General features: G+C 46.5%; 1 protein-coding gene across 9 annotated transcripts in view; it reads left to right on the top strand.

Annotated features, from left to right (window-relative positions):
- Window positions 1–19616, top strand: part of SEMA4D (semaphorin 4D) — a 147114-nt gene that overhangs the window by 17024 nt on the left and 110474 nt on the right. For 7 of the 9 annotated variants that reach the window (XM_035099543.3, XM_088652913.1, XM_035099536.3 and 4 more), the window contains one exon: window positions 142–184. The exons of the other annotated variants lie outside the window; for them this stretch is intronic. The gene's annotated coding sequence lies outside the window, so the exon portion shown is untranslated. The remainder of the gene's footprint in view (window positions 1–141; window positions 185–19616) is intronic. 9 annotated transcript variants of the gene reach the window in all.

Here is a 19616-nt window from a genome sequence, read left to right as displayed (position 1 = left end):
ACATTGACTACTTCCAGTGGGAGTCCCAAGGAATCATTTTCAGCCAGAAAGAGTGTAATTGTGATACAGATCCTGAGAGGGGGGACGACGACAAACTGACAGAATGAAGACCAATTAAACTCTCTATTCCCTTCCCTACAGGAATACAGTGAGTCCCATAATAAACCACCCTCTGATCTTCACGGTGAGTAGTTTTATGGTTACTTCCCTATGTCAGATGTAGCCTGCAATCTTAGGTACACTTCTGCGCTGAACTCGATGAGACTTAATTCCGAGTTAAAAAAAGAGAGCGCATAGGATTATGCCATCGGCCTGTGATCCTAGATATGGTCACTTGTAAGAAATGCCCCTTGAACTCCACGAGGCCTGCTACCAGGTAAAAATGTACTTTGGATTGGCGAGACCCAATGAGCGTACAGTTACTGTATTTACTTTTAAAATTATTGATGGCTCGCCAGATCTTGCATCATAATATATGAAAAGTGGAAGCAAAGTGCTGTCGCCCTTACGGATTCACTGTGTGTTTTCACCTTCCTTTCCCAGTGTTGCCATTGTTTTGTTTTAAAGAAAGTAATATTGATCTCAAATCCAGTTTAGGCTGCATGGGATTTAAAAATGCGGCCGGCTTTAGAATGCTGTCATTCTTCTCTCAAAGGACTTTCCACTTGACAGCAAATCTCTCACCGTTGCCTAGAACCACGGAAGGCGTTGGGTTTTTTTGCTTCAGACTGTGTAAACAATAGTGTGAGACTCTGCAGTTTCTTACTGTACGAGAAACTGAAGGCATTGGTTATTTGTGAATTCCTGCTTGAGCAGAGCGATTGCAAGAATCTGTTCCTTTTTCTGAAGAACCAAATGAGGCTTTGGAAGCAGGCAGCCATATGCAAATCAAGGATACAAGGTTCAGTGCATTCCAGCACATTTAAGAGTCCTGGTGTGACTTTCTTTGCTCTCTTGAACTACAATAAGCAAACAAAAAAAGCATTAGTTTTAACAAACTTGTAATCCCATACACACCTACCTGGGAGGAGCCTCATTGAACACAGTGGGGCTTACTTATAAATAAACATGCATAGGTTTTCACGATCTGCTCAAGCATGGAAAAATGTGCCTACTAAATTGATACGGCCAAAAAAAAAGTCTTACAAAACAGCTGAGTTTATTATTATTTAAATAGATTTTTTATTGGTTTCTTTCTTTAAAAACGTTAGCACACAACATGTTTACAGGAAAAAAAAGTTCTACATACAAAAGAATCATTTATAGTAGAAAAGTAGAAAAAACAAAAAAAACAAAAAACAAGACAAAAAACAATCATTAATTAAACAATCATTTACATCTTCTCTATATTGACTTCCAATTTTCCTTTCTGTAATTTACAAACATTAACCTTACCATATTGCACAATTCTTATTCTATTTACATTATTATCTTTCCTTTAACTTCAATTTGGGTTCAATTATGTTCTGCCATTTGGATTTTGGATATCTTAATATAATAATCAAAAATCCTCCATTCCTTTTTTTATTTTGTTTGCCCTCTAAACAGCTGAGTTTACATGGATTGCATTTTCAATTACAAAGATTCTTCAGAACCAGGTTAAGATGTGTTTGTTACTTGGTCTGCATACATTTTTAAAAAGAAGGTGTTTCCTTCCTAGTGTTTTTATCCTTCATTCGTCAGTGATCTTATCCTCCTTTTTATTCAGTAAAGCACTGAAGAATCTGTGTCAGTGTAAACCACAAACTGTGACTAGAGGGAGGGTTTGAACTGAGCAACCCTGTACTTGCATTATGCTGGGTCTATAGATAAGCACAGGGACGCGGGTGGCGCTGTGGTCTAAACCGCTGAGCCTCTTGGGCTTGCCGATCAGAAGGTTGGCGGTTCAAATCCCTCCAACGAGGTGATCTCCTGTTGCTCTGTCCCAGCTCCTGCCAACCTAGCAGTTCAAAAGCGCGCCAGTGCAGGTAGATAAATAGGTATCGCTGCAGCGGGAAGGTAAATGGCGTTTCTGTGCGCTCTGGTTTCTGTCACAGTATTCCATTGTGCCAGAAGCGGTTTAGTCCTGCTGGCCACATGACGCGGAAAGCTGTCTTGTGTACAATCGCCAGCTCCCTTGGCCTGAGACGCAAAATGAGCACCACAACTGTCGCCTTCGACTGGACTTAACTGTCCAGGGGTCCCTTACCTTACCATAGATAAGCCATTGCTACACTGGCAGAATGGCCGCTGAATCCTATCCCTGGACTGGAGCGGGGAAACATCCGAGAAGAAAATACAAAAGCAGAAATACAATAGATATGCCTCCAACATTCCTGGAAGAACCATTACAATTCACACACGGCCCACATGTAGAGGCAGCGAATGATTTGTATCAATTGGGACATGCTCCTTGCATCACAGCACATGTAACATTGGCAGAGCGTCTCTGCTTCAAGGGCCCCGGTGGCATAGACGGTCTCCAGGCATCATGACAGGCCAGAGTTTGAATCTCCTTTCTCACGCACAACTGTTGTGTTAGGAACCCAGCACACACAACATACACTGGACACATGCTCCTTTTGCAATGGGTTCAAGATCTAACCCAGGGAGGGAAAGACACTGTTTCTGAGCAGCCAAGGAGCAGACGGGGCCAGGCCAGACAACAAGGGCAGCCGCAGTAGCCTCCAGTGGCTCACTGCACAGGGTGTGGGCTTGGCAAGCAGGACAAGAGTTTGAGTCCCTTCAGGGGCGAGGGAAGAACATGCCCCTCTCAGATGCCTGGAAAAAGATGTTTCGACAGGGACAAAAGCAGGATGCCCCTGGAACTTGAACTCACAATACAGGCAGCAGTTGGATATGCTGTTCTCTTGCTTGAGCACCCACAAAATTTCCCAGGAAGGGGCTCAGCACCCACACATTTCAGTTCCAGGGCCGGGCATGCTGCATGGCACCCTGGGCAGCCACGGTCTCGGGGCCAAGCTGGCACTCCTGCATTTCTTTTTCACTTTGTTCCAGTCTGACACCCAACTCTTGGTGTCAGGTGGACAGAAGCCACAGGAGGAGCCCTAGTCCAGGGGAACTCTTCCAGCTTTTTTTAAAAGCAGGCGTTCCCTGGTTCCAGGCAAACATCCTGGAACAGCAGGGCTTTCTGTAGGGTGTGTGTGTGTTGGGTTTAAGAAGAGACATGGGGGGGGGATTTTGAAAGTATTGAGAAGGTACACCTTCAAAAGCCTCCCCCCCAATGTTTCTCCTTCCTGCATTGCGGGGGGGCTGGACTTGATGACCCTTGGGGGTCCCTGCCAACTCTGTGATTCTGTCCTTCCAAGCATGGAGGTGTAAAGGAGAAGTAGGGAGTTGAAGGAGATGTGCAGGGGCATTTGAACATGTGCTCCCACCCAACCATCAGTTGTGGGGCAGGAGCTCGCTTTGTTGAAACATAGAAGCAACCAGCAGCCTCACACACAAAATTGGGATTCCTGGAGGGCCATGCTTGTTTTTCAAGCCAGAGGTTTCCCCACCCCTGCTGTAGGACTTAAGAGCTCCTTCAGCTGGCAGAACTTGAAAATAGGACTTCTCCCCAAAATGCAGTGGCATTGAAAAAATAAATAAATCGTCAGATGATGTCTTTAATCCAAAACGGAAAAAAGATGTTATGAATGAAATCTTAATCATAAATCACTTTTCCCCATGTATCAGGACATAAGTGGGTTGTTGTTTTTTAATGGAGAAAGGTTTATAGGAACATGTGAAAGGTTTTTAGGTTCTATCCCTGTATTAGGCAATTATTATTATTAATGACTGTCAATCCGTCCGTCCCCCCTCCAGCCTGTGTAGCATGCTTTGAGTAGCAAGAGCCAGTGTGGTGTAGTGGTTAAGAGCAGTAGACTCGTAATCTGGGGAACCGGGTTCGTGTCTCTGCTCCTCCACATGCAGCTGCTGGGTGACCTTGGGCTAGTCACACTTCTCTGAAGTCTCTCAGCCCCACTCACCTCACAGAGTGTTTGCTGTGGGGGAGGAAGGGAAAGGAGAATGTTAGCCGCTTTGAGACTCCTTTGGGTAGTGATAAAGCGGGATATCAAATCCAAACTCTTCTTCTTCTCTTCTATCATGTGGGTCTGGGGGAAGTGTTTCTATTGGTTTATGTGGCAGCTCATGCAGAGCTTGCAGATAAATACTGAGTAACCAGTGTGAGCCTTTCTATTTTTAAGCGTGTTAATTTTAGTACACCTTAGTTTATATGTGGATGGTTGAACTGTATCTCTAGCAGCGGGGCTAAGCCTGTGCAGCGATGAAACTGACTACAGGTAGAACGACATATAAAAATAAAACGTCATCCTTTTGGGGATGAGGGGAATAGAGTATTCTAACGAAAACCATTTTCAGAAATATAACCCGCCGTTCTGCATAATTTTGTTTCTGGAAACACTGTGACTTACTATGATCTAAGTGTGGTGTCTTTAAAAAAAATAAAGCTCTGTGCGTTTAACAGCTGCGTGGCAGGCAGAACTTTATTCGGAAATGCCGTGATGAAGAAACATTCATTAACTTAAATTCTGTCTTGATCAATGGCATTTGTGTGTGTGTGTGTGACTTCCCCATCTCTTGCAGATTTCCTTACGAAGCCCTAGCAGCCCTCAGCTTGATTTTAAATCAATCCAAGCTGACTATAATTCAGTTAAGACATTTGGGCTCTTCTTTGGCTATGTGACATTTGCTGTCAGTGCAAATGACCAAAAAAGAAGAGCCGCCGTTTGTGACACATGGACTCCCCAGCCCTTGTGCAGAATTGTATGCCAGTTAAAAACTGGAATACTTAGCTCTTCGATGAGACTATATTTGATTAGGTCAAGGTATTCGGGCTCAACTGTGGCTCACTAATATTCGTGTGATCATTAGGCTGTAGGCGATGCAAACCCTGTTCACTTCCCACATGTATTGAAAGCTTGCGGGCAGGGGAGTAAGTTTTTGCCTGCTGGTCCTGACAACCGCTTGTTCAGTAGAAGGTGTGAGAGGGCTCTGTGGACATATAGCTATATGTGCAGAGGTTCTTCTGCATGCTTTGGAATCTGCATGCTCAGGCGTACTGAGAGCACACACTCCTATAATTGATTTTATGCCTGCTGCAAATGTGGAAAGGTTGGGGTCCAGTGGTTGTGATCCTACTTCTGCCTCTGCGTATTAACTTGTTTAACAACAACAACAACCACCACCTCTGGGCGGTTAATTCCAGTCAAAGGTGACTATGGGGTTGCGGTGCTTATCTCACTTTTCAGGCTGAGGGAGCCGGCATTTGTCCATAGACAGCTTTCCGGGCCATGTGGCCAGCATGACTAAACCGCTTTTGGTGCAACAGGACACCTTGATGGAAGCCAGAGCGCATGGAAATGCCGTTTACTTCCCCGCTGCAGTGGTACCTCTTTATCTACTTGCACTGGAGTGCTTTTGAACTGCTAGGTTGGCAGGAGCTGGGACAGAGCAACGGGAGCTCATTCCATCATGGGGATTCGAACCGCTGACCTTCTGATCGGCAAACTCAGGGGGCTCAGTGGTTTAGACCACAGTACCACCCATGTCCCTTTGTTTAATATGCACATACTGTACTCTAACCTCAGCTACGAAATAAATCTTGGGTGGAGGGGTAAAATAGGGCAAAACGTGGAAGCAATGCATTTGTGAATTATGAAGCATCTGTGCAGAAGGTGAGCAAGGTACACCCCTTAGTTCAGAATGTGTGTTTTGTTTTTTGCTCAGGTGCCTTGCAACAGTAGCATTACAAGGGGGATATGAGTAAGGGGGACTAACAGGAAATAAGTCATTTTCCTGTCTGCTTCTCTTGTGAAAGCAAATGTCTCTGTCCTTTATTGTATTGCTTAGTCACACAATATTACCTGTCCAGAGGGATGAATTGTTTTGATTTAAGAGGCTGGTATCCTGAGGGTTGGTAATGCCTGTGGGCATGCAGTCGACTCGATAGCTCATGGCTTTCATGAATAGAGAGAAGTTGATTTTCACCCCAACACCCTGCCCCCAAGTAATTTTAAATGAATCCCTGTCTCTCGTGATGAATGCCTCATGCAGCTGTTCCATCTTTCTGCCTGAAAGCCATGAATATAGTTGAAAACTGCAGGCTTCAGCATGTGACCTAATCCTTTGGAGATGCAGACATTTTATAATCCCTTTGAAAGTCTTTAGAATTTGAGTTATAGCACTTGTGCTAGGGTGATAATTTATATATATGGGAGCACCTTGTTAGAGAAAACGAACGTAACACCTTGTTACCTTTCCCATTGCAATACTTTTTTTCTTTAACAAATGGGATGCAAAGACAGGATTAATCTCTTCAGGAAAATATTGAACATGTACATCGGGGGTCAGCAAACTTTTTCAGCACTGGGCCAGTCCTCTGTCCCTCAAACCTTTTGGGGGGCTGGACTATATTTTGAAAAATGAAGAACGAATTCCTATGCCACACAAATAACTCACGAGATGCATTTTAAATAAAAGCACACATTCTACTCTTGTAAAAACACGCCAATTCCCGGACCGTTGGCGGGCCGGATTGAGGAGGCAGTTGGGCCGGATCCGGCCCCTGGCCCTTAGTTTGCCTACCCACCCATGATGTGCATCATTTTAGAAGAATGTTTAAGTTGCTACATGTGGCTTTGTAGGGAAGCTAGGGTGCTGGTGGCATGTTCATCAACAGCAATATAGGCACTTCTGTGTAACGTTCACCTGCACAGAGAATAGTGTGGATTTTTACCCCCAGTATAGAGATTAATTCCGTGTTAGAAGCAAACACCCAAATTCATACACTGAGTCTGCAGTAGAGTTGGAGGATGAGTTAAGTGTCCTAGGTTCAGATCCAGCTCTGAAGGTGAGCTTTGATTTTTAATCCCCCACCTTATGCTAAAAATAGGATAAACTGCCCTTACCTGCAAGCTGGCTGAGTGAGTCATAGGGGATTCCAGTGTGAGCTAAGGGATAGCCCCTTAAGTCTCTCTGACTTATTTTTGGCCTATATAGTTCGTGAAAACAACAAAAATATACAAATATTTTTTGGGGGGGAATCAAACAACAGATAAAACAAGCTATGTATCCTGTAAAATTTGCATTGGCTGCCTACATTTTAATGTAAAGATGTACTTGAGTTGATTCTGTTCATTAATATTGGATTAGTGTGTATATATATTTTTTCTGTGATTGATGTGACCATGATGGTAGAAACACCAATAAACCGTGACAGTTACTAGCAGTGGTGGCCCTAAGTATTTTTCACTTGTTGGATTTTCTAAGCGTCCTGTAAGTCAGGGAGAAAAATGTAAATTTAATTCTTCCACCCGGGGGGGGGGGGGAATAATATTTTCAGCAGTCTAAATGGGCCAGACAGCTTGCTCACTGGGTATTTTATTATGTAGACAGAGTAGCCATTGTTCTTCCCACGATGCCTGTGTTTGCTTCAGTCTATATCAAATAATGCTCCCAAGAAGCGTTGTGAAAGTAGTGATTCCCCTTTGAAAGAATCCCCAAACGTTGGCGGATTATTCTATCATTTGGTTTAAACAGGACCAGATGGGCTTGTAAAGCACAGCATGCCAAAGCAAGATCCAATAGTACATGCTGGCTTTGATTATGAAAATGGCTTGTAAAATACTACTCCCATTGTCATCTGGTCACGTTAGCTTCCATAAGTGCAGGCAAGGAAGCAGCTAAGATCTGGATTGCATTTTATTTAGCTTCTCCTTAGAAAGCAATGAGATTTAAAAACAAAACAAAAACAGTACTGTCTAAATTAACACTGGCCTCCTGAGATATTTTTCCAAGCCAGGAGTAAGGAACTCAACCCAATGGGTTTATCTGGAAGCAAAATCCCATTTGATTTTACTGGTTCTGCTTTCCAGTAACATAGCTGTGATTCCCCCCACCATTTACTTGTAGGTAGATTCCATGCTGGGAATCAGGATATCAAACATTGGTTTTAATAACTTGATTCTAGCAGGCATTGCTCTGAGGCCAAACATCAGGGGTTGCCTTCCTTTTTGGACGAGTGGGCACATTTTGAATTTCGATAAGAGTTCTGGAGGCACCAGTCACAAAATTTCTGCCATGGAAGGGACGTGCATGACACAAAATTGCAGAGACAACTACCCCAACAACTTTATGCTTACTGTGGGAAGTCAGCAGTGTCCTGCTAGTCCTACGTAAAAAAGGTAAACAACCCCTGGACGGTTAAGTCCAGTCAAGGGTGACTATGGGGTTGCGGTGCTCATCTCGCTTTCAGGCTGAGGGAGCCGGCATTTGTCCACAGACAGCTTTCCGGGTCATGACTAAACCGCTTTTGGCGCAACAGGACACCGTGACGGAAACCAGAGCGCATGGAAACACCGTTTACGTTCCTGCCGCAGCGATACCTATTTATCTAGTTGCACTGGTGTGCTTTTGAACTGCTAGGTTAGCAGGAGCTGGGACACTGTCATGGGGATTTGAACTACTGACCTTCCAATCAGCAAGCCCAAGAGGCTCAGTGGTTTAGACCCATGTCCTGAAAAAACAAGCACACAATCACTGATAGGTCCTCCCACCATTGTGAGGCTCAAAGCAATGAAGATGATGCCTCCTCAGCTGTTGCCATTGGCTGTGGGTTTCTTGTGATGTCATAAAAGCACTTGGCAACTGAGTGGATATCAAGGGAGACCAAGGGGAAAGCCCTTTTTTATTTCCAGCAGGACACACCTGGTGATGGATGTGACATTCAGCACTGCCCAGGTTTCTTCCACTTGGAGGAGGCAATCCTCTGGCAGTGGGATGCTAGGGAGTGATAATAAGGCAAGGTTTTTTTTGCTTGAAGGCTGCTGGTATCTGTGGTTGGAAGCTGGTGGACGTCTCATGATGGACCTAGCAGTAGCTTCTGGCACAATGGGACACCGTGACGGAAACCAGAGCATACGGAAACACCGTTTAGCTTCCTGCCACAGTGGTGCCTATTTATCTACTTGCATTGGCGTGCTTTAGAACTGCTAGGTTGGCAGGAGCTGGGACTGAACAACAGGAGCTCACATGGTCAAGGGAATTTGAATCACCGACCCAAGAGGCTCAGTGTTTTAGACCACAGCGCCAACTGCATCCCTTCTGCTGGTCCTATTGAGAATATCACACATACACACTGTGAAATGCTGTTGCTGTCTTAACAATAGAAGGGAGCAAAATATGCAAGGTAGCCACACCAATCTCATGTCTGAAAAATTGCTTAGAAGGTACCTGCATATTTTCATTTTTTTAAAGAGAGCTAGATACGTCAAAAAGAAATAAAGCTCAGAGTCTAGAAGTATTCACAGGTGTTATGTACAGTATCTGGTGCCGCAAACAGTCTTCCAGGTTGAGATCACAGCTCCTTGCACTGCGTCCTAAAATCTAGCACCAGTGCAATGAATTTGTGCAGGGCACATAGATGAAAGTACCGTATTTAATGTTGCCTAAGACTGGTGTTGCTCTGTGATGCCTTCATCACTTCCCCTGCTGACGTCTCTCTGTTCGGACTGCAAGTAGTTTTGACTGGCAATCAAGGCTTTTCCCTCTTAGGCCTGGGAAACTTGAGAAGCTTTCATTCAGAGCAGTTGGGCAATCTGTGGACCAAGAGTTGCACGTGGCCCTCAGCCGAATCTCGTGTGCCTGGGGGAAACTGAGGAAGGGAAGTGGCTTAAAGGAGAGCCGAAACAGAAGGACTAGGAGGCGGAGGGAAGCTTTCTGAAAGGGCAGAAAGTGGAGGCCTCGGGCAAGAGCAGGGCAAGGAAAGGGTGGAAAAAACTTGTTTGTGATTCTGGTCCATGCACTACCATAATGACAGGTTACCCTTGAAGTAGGTGGCCTTAGAGAGAAATACAGTTCCCCACCTCTTCTTGGGGGGCTGTTTTGAGGAAGCTTGCATGAGTGGTTCTTGAGGAGTTCTTGGAATTAAAATATGAGAAGACCTGATGTTGGGGCAATAAATGCTGTTGCCTGCTTTCCTTGGAAATAAAGAGGGTCTGAACAGTGTAGCTCACTTAAAAGGAAGTTGCTTTCAAGTGCCATCAATGCAAATAGGAGGGGAATGCTCTCTGAGTTAGGCCATTTATAGGGAGAAACTCTGCCATGAGTGCTGTTTTTTGTGGAAAGGCAGGATGTAAATTGGTGTGAAACATACAAACATTTTTCTTCCTATTGCTTGCATGCTTTTCCTGTTAGACTTTCAGCCTTCCTGTTAGAACATTGGCACTGAAAGAGAAAGAATATATGGTGTGAGTCAAATTGATTTGCTTCTAAAGCAACAACGTTCAGCTATTGCTTTGCTGCTAAGAGGTTTTTATAGAGAGTAAAAAAATGTCTCTTCCTTCTGCCTCCAGTTTTGTTTTGTTTTTTAATTTGCAAAACAAGTACAAACTATATGCTACAAATAGTCTCTGGCTGATTTCACACAAAGACTGTCAGGCTTCTACTAGGGAAACCTGGGTTCAGACGCCATCTGGACCTTGAATTTCATTGAGTGGCCTTTGGAGCAGGGATAATCGGTGTGCCTCCTGAGTTTTCAACTCACATGAGAAGTAGTAGTATGTCTCTCTAGTACCTTTACTTGTGCAGATATAAGGGAAAACATATAGGTGCCCTATTACCAATTGCATACTAAAAATGTACCAGTAAACCTGTCTTTGTATTCTGGCTGTTCTTCAGTTACTGCCCCTCGCTGCAACACTTATCTGAATGGGAACTTTATATTTTTCCTTGAGCTCTTTGGCTGAAGGTTTGGGATCAAAATGAAACAAACGGATGAAAAGTCATGTTGAGAAAAGTTCTACAGCACTTTGTAGGAAAGGCTGGGATTCAGCTAGTGAGTCCTGTCAGCTTCTGCTTGTGTGACGAGCCCCTGCACACCCCACCCTGAATTTGGCCGGAGGGGTGAGGAAATCTCTGGAACAGGAGGAGGAATATGGCGATATTGTTCCATGTGCTATCGATCACCTTGCATGATGTTGAATTCCCCTCAAAAGTCTTATTTGTGATAGTGTATGTCTAGAGTAGTTTACAGAAGGGTCAAAACAACAGAAATGTGAATGGGGAGAAACAAAGTTGAAATGCGCTAAACAAAAACAGCAGCATAAATAGCAGTATTAACATTGCATCTAAAATAAAAATGTATTTGCCTGGTGCTGAGGGCAATAAAGCAGGTGCTATAGATGAACCTCACTGGGGAGGGCATTCCACAACTGGGGTGCTACCACTGAGAAGCCCCTCACTTCTCAGGGTAGCCACTGACTTTACCTTGGAATGCAGGAAGAGAATATTTTAATGGAAGGGAAGTATATACAGGCAAACCTTGGACGTCGAACACCCTGGCTCCCGAAGAAATCGGCTCTGGAACGATCGAAAGCCGAACGTGTTTCTGTTTCAAATGTTCTTTTGGAAGCTGAACGTCCGATTCAGCTTCCGTGGCTTCCGATTGGCTGCAGGAGTTTCCTGCGGTCAATCAGAAGCCGCGCTTTGGTTTCTGAACATTTTGGAAGTCGAACGGACTTCTGGAACGGATTCCCGTTCGACTTCCAAGGTATGGCTGTATGGAGAAAAGTGGTTCTTCAGTTATCCTGGTCCTAGGCTGTCAAGGGCTTTAAACATAAAAGCCAACATTTTGAAAGCAATGCAGTTTACATTTTATAGGTAATAGCATGCAGTCCATCAGTACTGAATGCAGTTTCTAGATTACCAACATCTCCAAGGCACACTGCAGGTTACCAGAGGGTGGATAACTGAGACCAAGTCACCTTTCTTAAGCTCTGCAGAGCTTACAGTCTACCTTCAGAATGGAATCTACATACAGTATTAGGACACATGCCATCTTCAGGCTTCTTTGTAATTCTCACACGTGACAAATATTACCATCACATTCCTATTCTTATCACCGTCGCCTTTGCTTTTCACAATTTTAGTGTGGGAGGGATTCCTGTGCAATGCGTTATCAGCGCTGAACAAACAAATATTGTTTCTCCTTTCTAAAGAAATCTGGCAGTGCCCTGATGCTGGATCATATCCTGTGTAAGCTTGTGATGCATATAAAACCAGACCAGTGATGGCGAACCTATGACATGCGTGTCAGACGTGACACGCAGAGCCCTCGCTGCTGGCACACGCCCCATCGGCCCATTCGCGCTGTTGCTGTTGTTGTTGTTGTTGTTGTTGTTGTTGTTGTTGTTTTCCCCCCATTTTTTCTCCCGCTCCTCCTACAGCTTGTCTCAGCTGTTAAAACCCGGATCCTTTTTTTGTTGTTGTTGCTGGTAGCCAGAGGTTGGTTTTTTAACCCTTTCTGTGCTGTTTTTTTCTGGCGCATTGGCAGACTATAATTGGGTGTAACAGTGTTTGTTTTTTAACCCGTTCTGTGCTGGGGTTTTTGGCGCTTTGGCAGACTATGTCTGTGCTGCGTGTCAGTTCCAGCGAATGTATTATTCGTCATTTATTTCTGTTCTCTGCCCCCCCCCCCCAAAGGTGCAGCAGCTTTGGGGCATTCCCCCCAAAAAGCAAAGCAACTTTTGCACCCCCCCCAAAAAAACCTCCAAAACTTTGGTCAGCAGCTCCCCCCATAAAGCTCAACAACTCTGGGCACTTTGTGATAAATAAGGGGTTTTTGGTTTGGTTTGGTTAAATAATTAGTTTTTGGTTTATTAAATACAGTTATATATTACAATTATTCATTTTTGTTATTTAAACTATAAATATCGTGACATTATGGTTTTTTCTCTCGAAATGACACACCACCCGAGTTATGCTCGGTTTTTTTGGCGAATTTTGACACACCAAGCTCAAATGTTGCCCATCACTGAACCAGACTATAATTTGAAGTTACATACATTAGAAAGCCCTGGGCTCACACGTTCCTTCTAACACCTTTTCCTCCCTGAAAGTTTAGCGCCTTTGCCCTTAGAGCTGAATTATTAAACTGTGGTCCATCTGTACCAGAATCCCAAACCGTGGTTTTTTATGGTGCTTGCAATTCTGCCTTGGAGGGTGAGCGCAAACTCATTTGCTCATTTGGATGTAAGGACAAATGTTGGTTTGTGATAAACGGGAATTTGCTGAGCGAATCTGTGTGCTGGGCAGGGACAGAGGGGAGTGTGACAGCCAGAGGCGCTTGGTCATTTAACACCAAAACCATCAAAAAAAGGGGGGGGGAGCAAAAACCCTTGCTCAGATCCCTTCCAGTATCTGAAGGAAATGTGGATTTTTACTGGCAGAGAGGGGGGGGTTAAACTGTACAATAACACGTACAAAATGGAAGACAAAGAAAAGGTGCTCTAATATTTATCTGAGGCTGACATCCCTTTTAAACTGACATTCTGTTGTAACAGAGCCTTTATAATTTTCCAGTCAGTAATTTCTGAAGCTAGCACTTTAAAGCTTCCACTCATGCCGTCCTGACCTGCTGTTCTAATGGAGAGTGGTTTTCAACAGTTTTTAAAAATGTGTAATTTCCCTCTAGGTTGAACTCGTCTGCTTTTAATTTGCAACCTTTTAATCTAATTATCTGTCAGCCTGCTGGCATCAGCTGTGCTCTCCCCGTACGGATTTTAAAAAGGTCATGATCAGCGTTCTTAATTTCATATAGAGTGGATTTCTAAGATCCTAGTGGCATTTCTTTGTTGAGTCATATTCCCCATTTACTGCTGTTGTTGAACAATAGGAATTAATGCTCAGCAATTTTTGTTGCTGGAAAGCTTATATTATTCATCTTACTTGTGAAATGATTCTTCTTTATGGTAGAGCTTTGGGATTAATCTCATGTAAAGCTGGTACTCTCCAGAAAACCAGAAAATTAAGTTAGTAGATATAGAAATGGTTTGCACTGCAGTTAAAATGTGATCCTGAAATTCCCCTTTGTGCATTTTTAAATAACACTGGTTGGCACTGCAGGCCTGTGATTATTTCCAAGGAAAGGGGTTTAGTGCTGGAATGGGGAACAGATGGGTCTCCAGATGCTACCAGACTCTCATCATTCCTGACCATTGGACTTTACCTCTCGATAGCATACTGAATGCCTCAGGTTCCCAATCCCTGGTTTAGCAGATAGGTGTTACTCTGTTTAGGATTGCACATGAGAAGCTCAGACCTGTGTAAGTGCCTGCAGATGGCTTCTCTTAAACCAGCAGGCATTTTGTGTGATCCTATACCTTGGTTCTCAAACATCTTGGTACTCAACAACAACTTGCAGCCCAAATACTGCAAACCCGAAAGTAAGTGCTCCAGTTTGCGGGCCTTTTTCAGAAGCCGAACATGCTCTGTTTTGAATGTTACGCTTCCGTTTTGAGTGCCACACTTCAGTTTTGAGTGTTATGCTCAGGTCTGTCTGTTTTTGCTATTTATTTTGTGTTTTTGTGGCTCTTTTTGTGACTTTCTGGAACCCAGTTCGGCTACTGATTGATTAATTGTGCGACTGCAGTACATTGTTTATTGCTTTCATTTCATGAATCAATGGTCTTGTTAGATAAGTAGAATTCATGTTAAATTGCTGTTTTAAAGAAAATAAAAAAAATCCTTCAGTAGCACCTTAAAGACCAACTAAGTTTTTATTTTGGTATGAGCTTTCGTGTGCATGCACACTTCATCAGATACACTGAAACAGAAGTAACCAGACCCTTATGTATATTCAGAGGGTGGGGGTGATGGGAATGGGTGATGGGCTGATAGGAGTGGTAAACCTGTTGATGACTGTTAATGACTGCAATTGGTCTTGCGGGGCAGGGGGGGGGAAAGCAAGGGCTGAGGTGCTAAGGAAAGCTTGATCATGTATAATGAGATAAGAATCCTATGACTCTGTTCATACCAGGTGGCTCCATGGTTTTAAGCTCAGCAACTTCTCTTTCCAGTCTGTTTCTGAAATTTTTCTGTAATAAAACAGCTGCTTTGAGATCTTGTATAGAATGTCCTGGGAGATTGAAGTGTTCTCCTACTGGTTTCTCTGTTTTGTGATTCCTGGTGTCAGATTTATGTTCATTTATCCTTTGGCGTAGGGTTTGGCCTGTTTGTCCAATTTCTTTTATATCAGTTTGTCCTGTTTTTTTGTTTGTTTGTTTCGACTCAGACCAACACGGCTACCTACCTGCTGTTTTAAAGGTAAAGGTACCCCTGTTTTTAAAAGTCTGGAATGGATTAATCCATTTTGCATTACTTTCTATGGGAAAGTGCATCTTGGTTTTGGAACGCTTTGGTTTTGGAGCAGACTTCCGGAATGGATTAAGTTTGAGAACCAAGAACCACTGTATAGGAAATCTCTGAAAGTAATTACAGGGCCATGCAACTTTTTCTGTTGGCACACATAAGGCTGAGACAATGCTTCTTACTCTCTAAAATGTCTGCCATTGTTTCATGATTCTGGCAAAAAAGAAAGAAAGTCAGAGGCATAATTAGCATGGCTAATCAAATAGGAAAACAATGACAGAATGAACTTAAGCTTGTCATTTACGTCAGAAGGTGGGAAAATACCTGTCACAGTGGCCGGAGTGGACTACTTCAGAGTAACGACGCTACGCAGCTCTGCATTTTATTCTTTTATTGGTGCTGCGTATTTACAGTGCTCAAGTCATTACTATTTACACGGAGCGATGTTGTCAGTCGGTTTCAGAACCTCCTAATGGCTTTTGGCGCGTCTTTCTCCAACACAAAAGCTTTGGCAGACCCATCCTCTTGCCCCTCCTCTTCCTGCGTAATTCTGGAGTTGGAGGGATGGGTCTTCCCCCCTTACTTGCCCCTTCCTGTCCCACCTGGGACCCTGGCTCCTCTACCTTGCCTGAGCCTCGGACACGACTTCCTGCTTCCCCACTGGAATCGGAACTCTCCCTGCTTTCCCCTTTGCTCGGGGACGGGCTTGAACTCAGGAGGGGAGGGACTTCGCGATATCCCCTGTCCCTCACATCCACCCCCCTCCCAAGCTCTCCTTCACCCCTCCCCAGGCCCCCCCCATGTGTCGGTGACGACTGGAAGCCTAAAAACTCGGTGCTCTCCGAGCCCGTTGGTGTGAACACCTCCCCCCAGTCCTGCGAGCCCCCCCCTTCCGCCTGGGAGGACGGGAATCCCAAAAAGTCCGTGGCGTCAGAGCTGGTGGGGGTAAAAATGTTTTGCCAATCTGCTCCTTCCTCTGACTGGGTGGATCTTGGCGACACCCATACCTCATCCTCTGGTTCCTCAAACTCCGCTTCCCAGCGCCATGGTGAGCTGTTCTCCCGTGCCTCCTCCTCCTCCCCCTCCCTTTCCATGTGCCAGGGCTTGGGTCTGTGGGGAAAGAGGGCGTGAAATTCTTCCACCAAGAATTCCTCCTGTATCTGAGTGGCGGGAACCCATTCATTCTGGGACGGTGGAGCATCCTCCCATGCCATGAGGTACTCCAGGCCCCCCACCCCCCACCTTGAATCCAGGATGGCCGTGGCCTCATTGAGTTGCTCCCTGCTTTCCCTCTCCCCCCCTCCCTCGGGGGTTTGTTCGCTGTCTCTGAGCCTGCTGCTTTCCCTGTACGGCGACAGCAGCGATCTATGAAACACTGGATGCACCCTCATGTCCTCTGGCAGTGCCAGCCTGTATGCCACCGGGTTGACCTGTTGCGTGACCGTGAAGGGGCCCAGCCATTTGGGTGCCAGCTTTTTGCACCTCCCTCTGGTGGGAAGGCCCTCCGAGGACAACCACACCTTGTCCCCCACCCTGATGACCTCCCCTTGTCGCCTGTGGCGATCTGCCCCCTTTTTGTACGCTTCCTTGGCCCTCTCCAAGTGTTCTCTGAGCTGCTGGTGCACCGTCTCCAGTTCCTCTGCCCAATCCTCAGCCTGTGGGCCCTCCTCCTCCTCCTCCCTCTCCCTCTCTGGGAAAGATCTGAGATCGCGCCCGTAATTGGCCTTAAAGGGCGACACCCCTGTGGAGACGTGCACTGCATTGTTGTAGGCAAATTCTGCTAGTGGCAAGCGATCCACCCAGTCCGTTTGCCGCTGGCTGACGTAGCATCTCAGGTACTGCTGCAGAATGGCGTTGACCCTCTCCGCTTGTCCGTTGGTCTGCGGGTGTCTAGCCGTCGACAAGCTGACCTCCACCTGCAGGAGGTTCATGAGCCGCCGCCAGAACCTGGAAACAAATTGGCGGCCACGATCCGAAATAACCCTTAAAGGTAATCCATGCAGTCTGAAAATGTGATCAACAAACAGTTTGGCTGTCTCTTCTGCCGAGACTGCCCTGGCACACGGTATAAAGTGACACATTTTGGACATGAGGTCCACCACCACCAACACTGCAGTCTTACCCCTGGACGAAGGCAGATCTGTGATGAAGTCCATGGACACCACTTCCCACGGCCTGTGTGGTGTGGCTAAGGGCTCCAGCAACCCTGGTGGCGCTGCTCTGACCACCTTCGCCCGCTGGCAGGTGGTACAGCCCCTTACATAGTCTCGAACATCTTCCCTCACCCCTGGCCACCAGAAGTGTCTCATGACTAGGTGAGTGGTCTTGTCCCTTCCAAAATGCCCCGCTGTAGGGTTGTCGTGCATCTGCTTGAGGACCGTACGTCGAAGCTGGGTGGTGGGTAGGTACAGCGCACCCTTGTAGAAAAGCAGCCCTCTGCGTTCTGCAAAGTCTTTTGCCTGCTCCCTCCCCCCTCTCAGTTCTCTGAAGATGCGGTTGGCAAATTCATCCGCTGCCGTCAGTGCTGTGAGTTCTGCCTCGCTCACCACTGCTGCTCCGCAGGACCATGCCGACGGGGGGAAAATGTGCCTTGGGGCTGGTGGCGCCTCCTCCTCCATGTACTCTGGCTTGCGGGAGAGGGCATCCGCCCTGACATTCTGCTCTCCTGGGATGTAGTGTATGGAGAAGTTGAAGTTCGAGAAGAACTCCGCCCACCGTATCTGCCGCTGGTTGAGCACCCTGGCAGTTCTCCAGAACTCCAGGTTCTTGTGGTCTGTGCACACCTGGATGGGGTGCTTGGCGCCCACCAGGAAGTGTCTCCAGTGCTGGAACGCCGCGTGGATCGCAAGAAGTTCCCGATCAAAAACTGTGTAGTTTCGCTCGGGCTGGGTCAACTTCCTGGAGAAGAAGGCACAGGGTCTCCACTCTCTGTTGGCGTCCAGTTGCAACAAAATGGCGCCCACAGCCTTATCAGAAGCATCTGTTTCAATGCGTAGGGGCGCGTCCTGAACCACGTGGAACAGGTTCTGGTCTGAGGCGAACACCCTCTTGAGGCTTTCGAACGCTGCTTGCGCCTCTGGTGTCCACCTGAACTTCTGCTTGCCTCTCAGGCAGTCAGTGATGGGAGCCGTAACTCGAGAGAAGTTCTTGATGAACTTCCTGTAGAAGTTGGCAAAGCCTAGTAGGCGTTGGGCATCTTTGCGCGTCCTGGGGCTGTGCCAGTCCAGGATGGTCTGCACCTTGTCCTTGTCCATTGCCAGCCCCTTGTCTGACAGCTTGTAGCCCAGGAAGTCCACCTCCTTGGTGTGAAACTTGCACTTCTCCAGCTTCACATACAGGTGGTTCTCCTTCAGGCGCTGTAACACCTCCCTGACGTCCTTCACGTGCTGCACTGGGTCGTTGGAGTAAATAAGGATGTCATCCAGAAAGACCAAGCATTTCCTGAAGAGTAGGGACCCCAGGACGTGGTGCATGAAGGCCTGGAAGCATGCTGAGCCCCCTTGCAACCCGAAGGGCATCACCAGATATTCAAAAGAGCCCAGAGGCGTGAACATCGTGGTTTTCCACTCATCGCCTTCCCGGATCCTGATCAAGTTGTACGCCCCCCTCAGGTCTAGCTTGGTGAAAATCTTGCCTCTGCGTGCCGCTGTCAGGAGATCATCCACTCTGGGCATGGGGAAAGCCACTGGCTCTGTCACCGAATTCAGCCGTCTAAAATCCACCACAAGACGGCGCTGTTGCGTGTCTTTCTTGTCCACCCAGAAGACCGGGCTGCCCCCTGCTGCCTTGCTTTCTCTGATGAACCCCCGCTTGAGGTTCTTGTCGATAAAAGCGCGCAGATCCTCCAGTTCCTGATCTGACATGGCGTACAGCTTGGCTGGGGGTATAGTTGCCCCAGGCACCAGGTTGATCTGGCAGTCAAAAGGCCTGTGTGGGGGCAGGTGGTCGGACTCCGCTTCACTGAAGACCTCCTGCAGGTCCCAGTATGGTTTGGGTATCGCCTCACCCCCTTTGACGTGCATGGTGGCCACCGTGGCTATCGGAGGCCCCTCCCCTGGTTGGTGCTGCATGCAATGTTCCAGGCAAAAGTCCGATCCAAAAGTGATGCATCTCTGATGCCAACTTATGGAGGGGTCGTGGCGCGCCAGCCAGCTCATGCCCAAAACGATTGGGGGGTCTGAGATGGTGGTGACGTTGAATGCCAGTGTCTCTGAGTGCCTTCCAACCGTCATTCTCATGGGGGGGGTTTGATGAGTGATGGCCCCTCCCAGCAGCTCTCTGCCGTCAATGGTTGCCACGTGCAGAGGAAAATCCAGCTGCAGAAGCTGGATCTGGTGCTCTTCTGCAAAGTTTCTCGAGAAGAAGTTGGCTGAGGCACCACTGTCAATTAGGGCGAGGACCGTCAATGGATAGCCATTTGGGAGCGTGAGCGTCACTTCTAGAACCACTCCTGCTCTGGGAGG

This window comes from Zootoca vivipara, chromosome 10 (assembly GCF_965207765.1).
Source record: "Zootoca vivipara chromosome 10, rZooViv2.hap1.1, whole genome shotgun sequence".
Classification (NCBI taxonomy): domain Eukaryota; kingdom Metazoa; phylum Chordata; class Lepidosauria; order Squamata; family Lacertidae; genus Zootoca; species Zootoca vivipara.
Note: the sequence above shows the minus strand (reverse complement) of the source record. Positions and strands in the feature narration are given on the sequence as shown.